Source organism: Oncorhynchus kisutch, linkage group LG22 (assembly GCF_002021735.2).
Source record: "Oncorhynchus kisutch isolate 150728-3 linkage group LG22, Okis_V2, whole genome shotgun sequence".
NCBI classification, from domain to species: domain Eukaryota; kingdom Metazoa; phylum Chordata; class Actinopteri; order Salmoniformes; family Salmonidae; genus Oncorhynchus; species Oncorhynchus kisutch.
The window spans coordinates 9,338,607-9,353,616 of record NC_034195.2 but is presented as its reverse complement, the minus strand read 5'-3'; positions in this window follow the sequence as shown (position 1 = coordinate 9,353,616).

Below are 15,010 nucleotides of genomic sequence, written 5' to 3'. Positions count from 1 at the left end.
CTTCATTTATGTTCTAACTGTATTATTCATCCGTTTATGAATACATTGCAATATTTCACAACTCATCCATTTTAATTCAAGGTTAAGGAATATTCTTCATGCACATGCAAGCGTGAGATACCAGATGACCATCCACACAAGGCCTTTTGCCACTATCCAGTGCATACAGAATTCCCTGTCACTGCCCATACCTGTCTGAGCATTTTACCTCTCCATTAGGAAAACATGTACTGCAAGGACAGAGCTTGTCTCTGTTGGCTTATAGGACTGAAGGTCAAGGCAGCAATTTATAGTTTGAGGTAAACTGCTCTACTGAGTGCCTCTCAGAGGGAAAGAGGCAGTCATAATGACCTACATACAACATTATTTGTGTCCAAACTTCTGATTACGTTACACTACATCCTTAGTGTTCGTGAAAAGCAGCAGAAACGTCCCTGACCATGCACTAAGGAACATGTTTTACCTGTCTAATCAACCAACATCACTCATCCATAGCCATACCATATTCATACGTACGTGTCACCTGTACAGTATTCCCTATGGCTCTGCATTCGTTGAGTTCCCCCATTCAAACTGACTAGTTCCTTGAGAATGTCAGCCTCAGAGCACAATAGAAGCCCCTCTCTTTAGAGGAAACACTCACAGCCATCTATCCATCCTCCTTGACATTGTTAATTTATGCCTGGTACAATAACATTTTAAATTCTCTGAAGTGGGGAAGCCACTTCAAATCCACTCAGTGTTTCCTTTTTTCGCACAACACACTTAATGCCTTATCAATGGTGCCATGGGGGCTCTGAAGGTTCACCACAACGTGACACATTCAGAGAAGATAAACTGTTTGACACCCGTGACATAACTACCCTTCCCCGGTAAGAAGATCAATTAGAGCAGAGTTGAAAATATCTAAATCCTATCTCCAGCATACAATGCCAATTGGAGCCACAGTCCTAACCCCCAAATGTACTTTTTTTCTGAGATAAAGGTACTGGCATTAAGTTGTGTAAAGAGCTATATTATATGTGCTCAAGCTTAAGGATAATGATAATATGTTTTATATGACAAAATACTTAAGGAGTATTCTAAGAACAATCTTGCGATTTGGTTATAATAGCCCAGATTAGCCAACAGTGAAGCAAATGAGGTTTCTCAGTATAGAATCATACTTGAACTTATCAGTTTGGTCATGTGTATGGACTCCTCGATGGATATTGATTTCATATTTCTCAGATTTGGACTACCTTGAGCCCCTTCAATCCTTGGCAGGTAAACCTCGACATGAATTGAAATGAATGAAAATCACCCTTCAGTAGTGGCCCAGTGAACAAGCAGCATAGCTATTGTCTTCATGTGACAAGGGTTTTACTACTAATACAAATACCTACAGGTAACTGCCAAAATAATAAAGGAAATAACAACATAAAGTGTCTTAAAGTTCTCTCTGCCATTTGCTGGTTGCAAAAATTCAAATAGTTTGCCTAATTTTAGTTTGTGACAAAACAAGCAATACATAGCGTAGAGAATCATTGCACCATCTAAACCGCTGTGAAAAGTATTGTGAATAACCAAACATATTGTATTTTATGCTGTTTGAAGCTGGTGTACAAAACCAAATGTAAAACAAAACTTACAAACAGGAAGCATAGAAATATAGTACATAGAACATATCTGCCACTTCTTAGACTTGCTTTCAATGGGAATGACAGATATGATGGTCACCTCACATTTTATGTGAATTTGGTCAGATAACTCAAAAAGTTACATACTGCAGGTTTATTGATGTGTTGGGCCGCCTCGAGCCAGAACAGCTTCAATGCACCTTGCAAAGATTCTACAATTGTCTGGGACCCTATTGGAGGGATGTGACACCATTCTTCCACGATAAATTCCATAATTTGGTATTTTGTTGACTGGTGTTTTGTTAATTGGTGTTTTGTTGATTGTGGTGGAAAACGTTGTCTTAGAATTTCCCATAAGTGTTCAATTGGTTTGAGATCTGGTGAATGAGACGGCTATGGCATATGGTTTACATCGTGTTCATGCTCATTAAACCATTCAGTGATCACTCGTGCCCTGTGGATGAGAGCCACCAAAAATTCTGAGATTTCCATACCCAACTATAACATTTTCCGTCAAGATAGAACTGCCAAAGGGGGAGGAGTTGCAGTCTACTGCAGAGATTGACATTACTTTGCAGGCTTATTTTCCAGGTCCATACCCAAACAGTTCGAACTACTAACTAAGAAAATTACTCTCTCCAGAAATAATTCTCTCACTGTTGCCTGTTGCCTGCTACCAAACCCCCTCGGCTCCCAGCTGTGCCCTGGACACCATTTGTGAATTGATCGCTTCAGAGTTTGTTCTGTTAGGTGACCTAAACTGGGATATGCTTAACAACCCGGCAGTTCTACACTCTAAGCTAGATGCCCTCAATCTCACACAAATCATCAAGGAACCCACCAGGTACAACCCTAAATCTGTAAACAAGGGCACCCTCATAGATGTCTTCAACCAGGATCTCAGCGATCACTGCCTCATTGCCGGATCCTCGGATCCGCAGTCAAACGACCAACCCTCATCACTGTCAAACACTCACAAAAATCTACCTAATCTACCTGGCCTGGGTATCCTTTAAGGATATTGACCTCATCCCATCCGTTGAGGATGCCTGGTCATTCTTTAAAAGTAACTTCATCCCCATCTTAGATAAGCATGCTCCGTTCAAAAACTGCAGAACTAAGAACAGATATAGCCCTTGGTTCACTCCAGACCTGACTGCCCTCGACCAGCACAAAAACATCCTGTGGCGGACTGCAATAGCATTGAATAGTCCCCGCGATATGCAACTGTTCAGGGAAGTGAGGAACCAATACACGCAGTCAGTCAGCAAAGGCCAGCTTTTTCAAGCAGAAATTTGCATCCTGTAGCTCTAACTCCAAAAAGTTCTGGGACACTGTAAAGTCCATGGAGAACAAGTGCACCTCCTCCCAGCTGCCCACTGCACTGAGGCTAGGTAACACGGTCACCACCGATAAATCCATGATAATCGAAAACTTCAAGAAGCATTTCTCAACGGCTGGCCATGCCTTCCTCCTGGCTACTCCAACCTCGGCCAAGAGCTCCACCCCCCCCCCCCCCCCCCGCAGCTACTCGCCCAAGCCTCCCCAGCTTTTCCTTTACCCAAATCCAGATAGCAGATGTTCTGAAAGAGCTGCAAAACCTGGACCTGTACAAATCAGCTGGGCTTGACAATCTGGACCCTCTATTTCTGAAACTATCCGCCGCCATTGTCGCAACCACTATTACCAGCCTGTTCAACCTCTCTTTCATATCGTCTGACATCCCCAAGGATTGGAAAGCTGCCGCAGTCATCCCCCTGTTCAAAGGGGGAGACACCCTGGACCCAAACTGTTACAGACCTATATCCATCCTGCCCTGCCTATCTAAGGTCTTCAAAAGCCAAGTCAACAAACAGGTCACTGACCATCTCGAATCCCATCGTACCTTCTTCGCTGTGCAATCTGGTTTCCGAGCCGGTCACGGGTGCACCTCAGCCACGCTCATGGTACTAAATGATATCATAACTGCCATCGATAAAAGACAGTACTGTGCAGCCGTCTTCATCGACCTGGCCAAGGCTTTCGACTCTGTCAATCACATATTCTTATCAGCAGACTCAGTAGCCTCGGTTTTTCTAATGACTGCCTTGCCTGGTTCACCAACTACTTTGCAGACAGAGTTCAGTGTGTCAAATCGGAGGGCATGTTGTCCGGTCCTCTGGCAGTCTCTATGGGGGTGCCACATGGTTCAATTCTCGGGCCGACTCTTTTCTCTGTATATATCAATGATGTTGCCCTGATCCACCTCTAAGCAGACGACACCATTCTGTATACTTCTGGCCCTTCATTGGGCACTGTGCTATCTAACCTCCAAACAAGCTACAATGCCATACAACACTCCTTCAGTGGCCTCCAACTGCTCTTAAACGTTAGTAAAACCAAATGTATGCTTTTCAACCGTTCGCTGCCTGCACCCGCACGCCCGACTAACATAACCACCCTGGATGGTTCCGACCTAGAATATGTGGACATCTATAAGTACCTAGGTGTCTGGCTAGACTGTAAACTCTCCTTCCAGACTCATATCAAACATCTCCAATCTAAAATCAAATCTAGAGTCGGCTTTCTATTCCGCAACAAGGCCTCCTTCACTCACGCCGCCAAACTTACCCTAGTAAAACTGACTATCCTACCGATCCTCGACTTCGGCGATGTCATCTACAAAATAGCTTCCAATACTCTACTCGGCAAACTGGATGCAGTTTCACAGTGCCATCCGTTTTGTTACTAATGCTCTAGTCGGATGGCCCTCACTACATATTCGTTGCCAGACCCACTGGCTCCAGGTCATCTACAAGTCTATGCTAGGTAAAGCTCCGCCTTATCTCAGTTCTCTGGTCACGATGGCAACACCCACCCGTAGCACGCGCTCCAGCAGGTGTATCTCACTGATCATCCCTAAAGCCAACACCTCATTTGGCCGCCTTTCGTTCCAGTTCTCTGCTGCCTGTGACTGGAACGAATTGCAAAAATCGCTGAAGTTGGAGACTTTTATCTCCCTCACCAACTTTAAACATCTGCTATCTGAGCAGCTACCAGGATCGCTGCAGCTGTACATAGTCCATCGGTAAATAGCCCACCCAATTTACCTACCTCATCCCCATACTGTTTTTATTTATTTACTTTTCTGCACACCAGTATCTCCACCTGTACATGACCATCTGATAATTTATCACTCCAGTGTTAATCTGCAAAATTGTAATTATTCGCCTACCTCCTCATGCATTTTGCACACAATGTATATAGACTATTCTTTTCTGTTTTGTACTGTGTTATTGACTTGTTTATTGTTTAGTCCATGTGTAACTCTGTGTTGTTGTTTGCTATGCTTTATCTTGGCCAGGTCGCAGTTGTAAATGAGAACTTGTTCTCAACTAGCCTACCTGGTTAAATAAATGTAAAATAAAAAAATAAATACAAATTGTCATCCTATGGGGGCATAGCCATGGTAAACAAAATAATGGCATACCCAGCATTTTATACATGACCCTAAGTATGATGGGATGTCATTTGCTTAATTAATTCAGGAACCACACCTTTGTGGAAGTGACTGCTTTCAATATCCGTCATTTACTCATTTCCATTATTTTAGCATCTACCTCTTTGACTTTATGTTGTTGATGGATTAACTGTGGGGTAGCAATATCATTGAAATCAAATTATGTACCATCTTACCTCAACACATTTTCTATGCATTAATTAATAATCTACGGCCATCTCTGAAGACCAAAAGACATCAAGTAATCATGTATTCTTATTAATTAATGAACAGATGCAGAACAGCCGCATCTAAGAAAATGTCAAATTCAACAACTGTCAAAGTGCTCAGGGAAACCACTTATATGCTTTCCAGGCTGAAACAACTACCCAAACCTTGCCCTGTTCTCCCTGCTGCAAAATCTGGAAGACTGGCCAATAGTTTCTACCCTCAGACCATCGGGCTTCTGAGAAGCTATCATTAGTCAGCTACCTGCTCCCCCCTTCCCCTGCTAATCCTCCTATGGACATTTTCCCCCACACACACCCTCAACTGTCACTTACCTTACATGCTGCTCCCCCTATGGACATTTACCACCCACCTCCCCAACTGACTTTTACTATGCCCCCACCTCAACAACATTCATCACTGTTGCAGTTGTTAATATCAATATTATAAATTTTTTTTTTGATTGTTTTTACTTCATTTGGTCCACACACCCCTCAATAGTCATGCTGCTCCCCCTATGGTCATTCCCCCACAACCACTCAACAGTCTTTACTCTGCCTCCACCCAAATGTACTTTTTTTTAAAATCACTGCTACAGTTACAATGTATATAGTGCTACTTCTATTTATATTGTTCTTGTTTTGTATTACTATTTTTATTATTTTATTTAACTTAATCCTGCATGTTTTTCACTGTACCCTGCAATCACATCTGCAACCCTGTACATGTGACTATTAAACACTCTGAATGTTAAGCCCGTCGTCAATTGAATGAGACCAAAGTGCAGCGTGGAAAGTGTTCATCATAATTTAATAATGAAACACCGACAAAACAACAAAATATAAACGAACGTAAAGTTCTGCAAGGCTAGACAGCTACTGTGCAAAAACAAGATCCCACAAACTAGGGTGGAAAACAGGCTGCCTAAGTATGATTCCCAATCAGAGACAACGATAGACAGCTGCCTCTGATTGGGAACCATACCCAGCCAACAAAGAAATAGAAAACTTGAATGCCCACCCAAATCACACCCTGACCTAACCAAAAAGAGAAATAAAAAGGCTCTCTAAGGTCAGGGCGTGACACTGAACCTGAATCTAAATCTGATTTGAATGTATTAAACTGAGTGAGTGTCTGTAAGTGTCTGCTAAATGACTTAAATTAAATTGTAAAGTAAAAACTTAACAAAAATATAAATGCAACATGATCATTACACAGGTGCACCTTGTGCTGCAGACAATAAAATACAAATCTAAAATTTGCAGTTCTGTCACACAACACAATGTCACAGATGTCTCATGTTTTGAGGGAGCTTGCAATTGGCATGCTGACTGACTGCAGGGATGTCCACCAGAGCTGTTGCCAGAGAACTGAATGTTAATTTCTCTACCATAATCCTTCTCCAACATCATTTTAGAGAATTTGGCAACATGTCCAACCGGCCTCACAAACACAGACCACTTGTAACCACGCCAGCCCAGGACTTCTACACCTGGCACCTTTACCTGATACCAGCCACCTGGTGAGCTCATAAAACTGAGGAGTATTTCTGTCTGTAATAAACCCTTGTTCGGAAAACATATTCTCAGTGGGTGGGCCAGTCGCCCAAGTGGGTGGAACTATGGTATGCCCTCCCAGGCCCACCCATGGCTGCAACCCTGCCCAGTCATGTGAAATCCATAGATTAGGGCCTAATTTCTTTATCTCAATTTACTGATTTCCTCATTTGAACTGTAACAGTCAAATCGTAAAAAATGTTACATGGTGTGTTTATATTTTTCTTCAGTTTGTTTTGAGAACAGCCTCTTTAAAATGTAATCGGCACCAATTCTGATATTAACAACTGAAGTGTCTGATCCATCTTCAATCCACTCTGTGATTAATTATTATTTCATGGGTGTAACGGTTTTCTTCTGGTGAAAGAGAGGCGGACCAAAATGCAGCGTGGTTAGTTTTGTACATCTTTAATAAAGATGAAAATACAACAATCTACAAAACAAGAAAAAAAAAGTCCTATCTGGTGCCACAAACACAAAGACTGGAACAATCACCCACAAGAGACCTAAAGAATATGGCTGCCTAAATATGGTTCCCAATCAGAGACAACGATAAACACCTGCCTCTGATTGAGAACCACTCTAGGCAACCATAGACTTACCTAGAGTACTACTCTAACCACAATCCCATAACTACAAACAACCCCAGACAAAACAAACCACATAAATCCCCATGTCACACTCTGGCCTAACCAAAATAATAACAAAAACACAGAATACTAAGGCCAGGGCGTGACAATGGGATCCCCTATGAGTGAGGTACATTCTCACATGTGGATGGTGAAAGAATATAACATCATTACACAGGAATCATTTTGTATTGTAGATTGAGAGAACACACTCACAACAAGGTTGTTGCTTGTTAATGTTTGCTGAAACAATACCAAGGTGTTTATGCCTGCTAAACAGTATACTTATAACACAACAATAAAAGTATTACTCACAGTACATGCTGGGACTGCAGCTCAACCTCTTTTTTTAAAACCTTTGTTTAATTTGGCAAGTCAGTTAAGAACAAATTGTTATTTACAGTAATGGCCTAGGAACAGTGGGTTAACTGCCTTGTTCAGGGGCAGAGCGACATATTTATACCTTGTCAGCTTGGGAATTTGATCTAGCAACCTGTTTCGTCACGTTTCGGGAGGACGCATGACTCTACCTTTGCATCTCCCGAGCCCGTTGGGGAGTTGCAGCAATGATACAAGATTGCGATTGGATATCACAAAATTGGTGAGAAAAGGGGTGTAAAAACAAAATAACAAAAAAAATGCTGCCAATCCAATAGTCTTTCAATGATGCATTGGGTAACTACACAATTGTACTACAAACTGTTTTCTTAAGATACGTAAGATCCCATAAGAGTGAACTGTAGGCAATTTTGTATCCTCTATGTTTAGGACTGCGGTATAACCTTGCACTATAGACATGCTGAAGGGGAAACCTCTGCCTCAAGCATATTTTTTGCATAAAATACTTCATATCTGCCTCAGCAGACTTTATCAAAACAGAGAGTTGTTTAATAAAGTTCAGTTGTAATTGATTTCATGATCAGTCAAGCTTGAACTTAAAGGTAATATCTTCACTTCTTATACCTTTATCAACATAATCACTGCATCTATTTTCTTGGCAAAGAACATTCATTTTGAAGAGGCTAATGTATTGGTCAAGGTTACTCTGATAAGCTTACTCATGTTTGCCCTTACATTTCCCTAAATGTAGGGCTACACATCTGATAACGCCTCTTTGTTGGAATCTTCTTTAGTACTGTAATTACCTTTAGGATAGACCAACAGTGGCATGCAACTATGAAACGTCTATTAATTGTTGAATACAGGCTTGAAAAGGGATAGCTCCGTTAAATCATCATTCTTTGTGCCATTTCCTGCCAAAAAAGAGGGCGAGAAGCTTTACTATTTAATATAATATTATAACGAAGCATGCATCTTTCCCATGATGTGTCCAATGATCTATGAATCATAACAGGTTAGCGGGCTGTGGCCCCTGGGGAATTGCCTCTGGGGACCATGATTTTAGCACTAGGGCTCGGGCCTGCATCATTCTTGCACCAGCATTGTTCAGATGGAGGAATAACACTTAACAAAAAGTAAGATCCCTTGTTTGGCAGCCTTTGCCTCTTGGACACACTAGGGATCGTAATGGCTTTCAGAATTCAATAAATTAAACCGAATGAAACACTCATAGGTCTACCATACAGTACAATATATTCCCTGATTTTCCCGGATTAGAGCAGGAAATCCGGAATCCTATAACCAGGATTTCTGGAAAACCATAGAATTTATTGAAAGTTCATGGAATTTTGAAACCCTAGCTATCAGTGCTGTGTGTTCTCTCCATCCAAGTATAATCAGAGTGCATAGCTTATTAGACATGAATCAATCTAATAGAACACTTTTTCTTCTCATTATAGGTGACTAAATTCCCTTTATATACATCAGTTTATGGTGTGTAATATAAGGTGTGGTGGCGACCCTAACATACTTGCATATTAGTCACTATAATTCCAATGTGTATGCTTCCATTGTTGTGTTGTTGTGATTGTTTGGGAGTGCTGGCTTTATTAATCAATTCTTCACAAATTGTAAAACATGACTTTTAATTATTACTCAACACAATTTGTTGCTTTCCATATTTACCCCGTGGCTCAGGAAGAAAATAAAAGGGTGCAAGTAGAACATAGCAACAGTGTTTAGAGAGGTAGTCAATCTTGTGATTACCCCTGGCATTTAACAGCAAATGTATAAGTAAAAAAGATACATTATTTTCATAATGCTATTCAAAGTTGGATTCTATGATGAATGGCTTGCTGTAGGCTGGCATTACACAATATCAAGGCATTAATATCACATGGGAGAGAGGGTTGCACGCAGAGAAAAATGTTTTTGTGTGCACTACTAGCCAACTGTAGGTAACTACAGTTACCAAGTGTGAACAGAAAAGCATTAATTGAAAGAAAAGTTGTAATAACGGTTTATATATAATAAGCCTCCACACATAACATATTGATTATTGTAATTTACTGTTGTCTACTGCAGAGATGGAAACAAGACCGGAGCACTCAAGACACAGACCCAGACCAAGACTAAGACCAAGACCCAGTTATCTAAGACCATGGCATGGAGAGAGGTTGTTTTTCAAATACATTTTAATTTAAAGACAAGGTGTACGTGCAGTAGCACAAATCATCATACCAACACAAGACACCACATCAACAAAGTTCCTTTTGATTGTGCTGTGCACACCCCAATTTGAAATTTTGAAAAAAATCTAAACATTCAAGTGATTGTTTGGGGTAATGGGATCTTCGGCTTTTGCAGCTGTCTCAAGGAATGTGGTATTTGGTTCACTCCCATTAGCACAGAGAGAACACACAAGGCTTTCTTCTCTCCTCCTCACTCTTTGGCATTCTGAAGCTAAAGCTGCAGAGATGGGGAAATGAGAGGAGGATGTTTTATAACAATGATAAATGTGCAGCATGCCTCGTAATGAGAGGCATGGCGTAGGAATGGGCAGGGAAAGAAATCAAGGTTGTGGAAATGATTCCCTTGCAACAGAAGGCCTCCAAATGAATACAGATCAGGCGCTAAAACAGATCGGACAGGTGTCCAGACCAACTGGATGTGTCAGCTGCCAACTTGTTGCAAACTCTGTATAAACCTCTTATTGCACTCTTGAATTTGACAGCAAAAGACAACCCAAAAGGTATGGATTGGTATGGCAATTGACAATAATTAGTTTGTTAACAGTATGACACAAAGTACCTTACATATCCAGCACTCCGTAAAAGGTCTTCAACACCTGATGTTCAAGTGCCATGTCTTACTGATTCTTAAATGGGGGTGATATACTGTTATGGAGTGGATGACATACAGTAGGTAGGCAATACGCTGTGAAATGTCAAACATGCACTTCCAATAAATGTTGCCTTTATTTTAAGGAAATGACACTGCAGTCACAGGAAATATTGGCCTGGGGGGGAAATATACTCAGTCACAGAGCACATAGGGTGAAATCAATATTTGAGGTAATAACAAACAGTCAAAGCAAAAGCCAAAAGAGCATATTGTGCTCTTGTGCAACCTTAAATCCTTCCTGCTAACTGCCAAATATAGTCAGTCACCCACAGAGTTCTATGTCCAAGTTAAAAAAGAACCAATAACCTGACTATTCGCTTCAGACTGTACATAATGGTGCAAGAGCAGAGCTAGAATCCTGAATATCAAAATGTTTCTGGTCATTTTTACATGACAAGTTTTTTACGATGAAGGATCAAAATGTTGTAGATAGAATATTTATTAACTGCATGCCTCAGTTTATGTTTACACTTGTAGATTAATTGATGCATTGCACAGTGTCTCCTGACCCCTTGTTACGGTTTTCTTCCGTTGAAGGAGAGTCAGACCAAAATGCAGCGTGGTAAATTCGATACATGTTTAATAGAAGAATAAACACGGTAAATACAAAAAACAATAAACGTACGTGAAAACCGAAACAGCCTAAACTGGTGCAATAACACAGAGACAGGAACAATCACCCACAAAAACACTCAAAGAATATGGCTTCCTAAATATGGTTCCCAATCAGAGACAACGAGAATCACCTGCATCTGATTGAGAACCGCCTCAGGCAACCATAGACTTTGCTAGAACACCCCACTAAGCCACAATCCCAAAACCTACGAAAAAAACCATAAATAAACACAACACAAAATAAACCCATGTCACACCCTGGCCTGACCAAATAAATATAGAAAACACAAAATACTAAGACCAGGGCGTGACAGAACCCCCCCCCCCCCCCCCCCCCCAAGGTGCGGACTCCCGGCCGCACACTTAAACCTATAGGGGAGGGTCCGGGTGGGCGTCTGTCCATGGTGGCGGCTCCGGCTCGGGACGTGGACCCCACTCCAACCAAGTCTCAGCCCCCCAGCTCCTCCTGTCTCAGCCTCCAGTATTTATGCTGCAGTAGTTTATGTGTCGGGGGGCTAGGGTCAGTTTGTTATATCTGGAGTACTTCTACTGTCCTATCCGTTGTCCTGTGTGAATTTAAGTATGCCCTCTCTAATTCTCTAATTTCTCTCTTTCTTTCTCTATTCGGAGGACCTGAGCCCTAGGACTATGTCTCAGGACTACTTGATATGTTGAGTCCTTGCTGTCCCCAGTCCACCTGGCCGTGCTGCTGCTCCAGTTTCAACTGTTCTGCCTGTGATTATTATTATTTGACCATGCTGGTCATTTATGAACATTTGAACATCTTGGCCATGTTCTGTTATAATCTCCACCCGGCACAGCCAGAAGAGGACTGGCCACCCCACATAGCCTGGTTCCTCTCTAGGTTTCTTCCTAGGTTTTGGCCTTTCTAGGGAGTTTTTCCTAGCCACCGTGCTTCTACACCTGCATTGCTTGCTGTTTGGGGTTTTAGGCTGGGTTTCTGTACAGTACTTTGAGATATCAGCTGATGTACGAAGGGCTATATAAATACATTTGATTTGATGATGCATTTGCCGTGCACACATCAACTTGTTTGATTTTCTCAATACACTACCGGTCAAAAGTTTTAGATACCTCATTCAAGTGTTTTTCTACATTTTCTACAATTTTCTACATTGTAGAATAATACTGAAGACAGCTATGAAATAACACATATGGAATCAAGTAGCAACCAAAAAAGTGTTGAACAAATCAAAATATATTTTACATTTGAGATTATTCAAATAGCCACTCTTTGCCTTGATGACAGTTTTGCACAATCTTGGCATTCTCTCAACCAGCTTCATGAGGTAGTCACCTGGAATGCATTTCCGTTAACAGGTGTTGTAGAATCGCATTCCTTCTTAATGCATTTGAGTCAGTCAGTTGTGTTGTGACAAGGTAAGGGTGGTATACAGAAGATAGCCCTATTTGGTAAAAGACCAAGTCCATATTATGGCAAGAACAGCTCAAATAAGAAAAGAAAAACGGGAGTCCATCATTACTTTAAGACATGAATGTCAGTCAATACGGAACATTTCAAGAACTTTGAAATTTCTTTAAGCGCAGTCGCAAAAATCATCAAGCGCTCTGATGAAACTGGCTCTCATGAGGACCGCCACAGGAAAGGAAGACACAGAGTTACCTCTGCTGCAGATGATAAGTTCATTAGAGTTAACTGCACCTCACATTGCAGCCCAAATAAATGCTTCACAAGGTTCAAGTAACAGACACATCTCAACATCAACTGTTCAGAGAATACTGCGTGAATCAGGCCTTCATGGTCGAATTTCTGCAAAGAAACCAATACTAAAGTACACCAATAATAAGAAGAGACTTGCTTGGGCCAAGAAGCACGAGCAATGGACATTAGACTGGTGGAAATCTGTCCTTTGGTCTGATGAGTCCAATTTTGAGATTTTTGGATCCAACCGCCGTGTCTTTTTGAGACGCAGAGCAGGTGAATAGGTTATCTCTGCATGTGTGGTTCTCACCGTGAAGAATGGAGGAGGAGGTGTAATGGTGTAGGGTGCTTTGCTGGTAACACTGTCAGTGATTCATTTAGAATTCAAGGCTCACTTTGTCACGTCAGCTCCCGCTCTTCCCCCTGCTGAGGCTTCCATGCCTCAGCAGGCTTGCCAGTCTCACACGCTCCTGCCGGTTGGTTGGGCTCCCAAGCCCCAACCGGCTTGCCCAGCGCCCATGTCTCGGCCGGTTCGCCCAGGTGGGACACCACCCTGCATCACTCACTCCTATCATCTGTTACGCACACCTGCCTTCCCTCGTCACGCGCATCAGCGATATTGGACTCACCTGGACTCACTCATCATCTGTTTATTACCTCCCCTATATTTTTCAGTTCCCTTGCTCTGTTCCTCGCTGCTGTATTGATTGTGTTTTGTTTGTGTTACCTGTTTGCTGACACTGTTCCTGTCTCGTTCCATGACGTTCTATATTGACTGTTTTACTCCCCGTACCTGCTTCGTCTCTCCAGCGTCATTCCATGTGACACACTTAGATGGCTACAGTACCACAGCATTCTGCAGTGATACACCATCCCATCTGGGTTGCGCTTAGTGGGACTATCATTTGGTTTTCAACAGGACAATGACCCAACACACCTCCAGGCTGTGTAAGGGCTATTTGACCAAGAAGGAGAGTGATGGAGAGCTGCATCAGATGACCTGGCCTTGGCAATCACCCAACCTTAACCAAATTGAGATGGTTTGAGATGAGTTAGATCGCAGAGTGAAGGAAAATCAGCCAACAAGTGCTCAGCATATGTGGGAACTCCTTCAAGACCGTTGGAAAAGCATTCCAGGTGAAGCTGGTTGAGAATGCCAAGAGTGTGCAAAGCTGTTATCAAGGCAAAGGGTGGCTATTTGAAGAATCTCAAATATAAAATATATTTTGATTTGAACACTTTTTTGGTTACTGCATGATTCCATATGTGTTATTTCATAGTTTTGATGCCTTCACTATTATTCTACATTGTAGAAAATAATAAAATAAAGAAAAACCCTTGAATGAGTAGTTCTTAAACTTTTGACCGGTAGTGTATGTACGTTAGACATCAATTTAATTGAATGTGTGAAGATGTTATTTTTTGCAGGTGTGGAAATGCTATTTTGAGCATCCAACATTTGTGGATATAGGTGGAAAATGGTAATTCAGGAAAACATACTGATCTCATTATCATTACATCAATGTGCAATCAACTAGATTTTGAGGAAATGTGACAGTTCTTAGAAAACTTCAAACCAAGTGAAGAAGAAAGACTCCGTCACTTGAATGATAAATATCTGTCAAGACATTTTACGTCAAGTGAGAAAGCTCGGCTCTCTGACCAGTAGCCTGATACTTCCTCTCACAGATGTTGGATCCTACATGGACCTCTACTCGGTTTTGGAACGTCTTCTTTCTGCTTTGCAGTAAATCCCCCTCACACAAATATTATATGCCATATTTTAAAGACAAGTCCTTAACTTGATCCGTAAGGCAAGCACTAATATCTTAATGCAGAACCAGACTGCTTTATGAAGTAGAGGAGTAAAACATTGTAGCTGTAATTTTGCTCCATGTGCATTACGTTTTAGTATCACATGATAGTTTTATTATAGTGCACCAAAGGTCAGGTTGAAA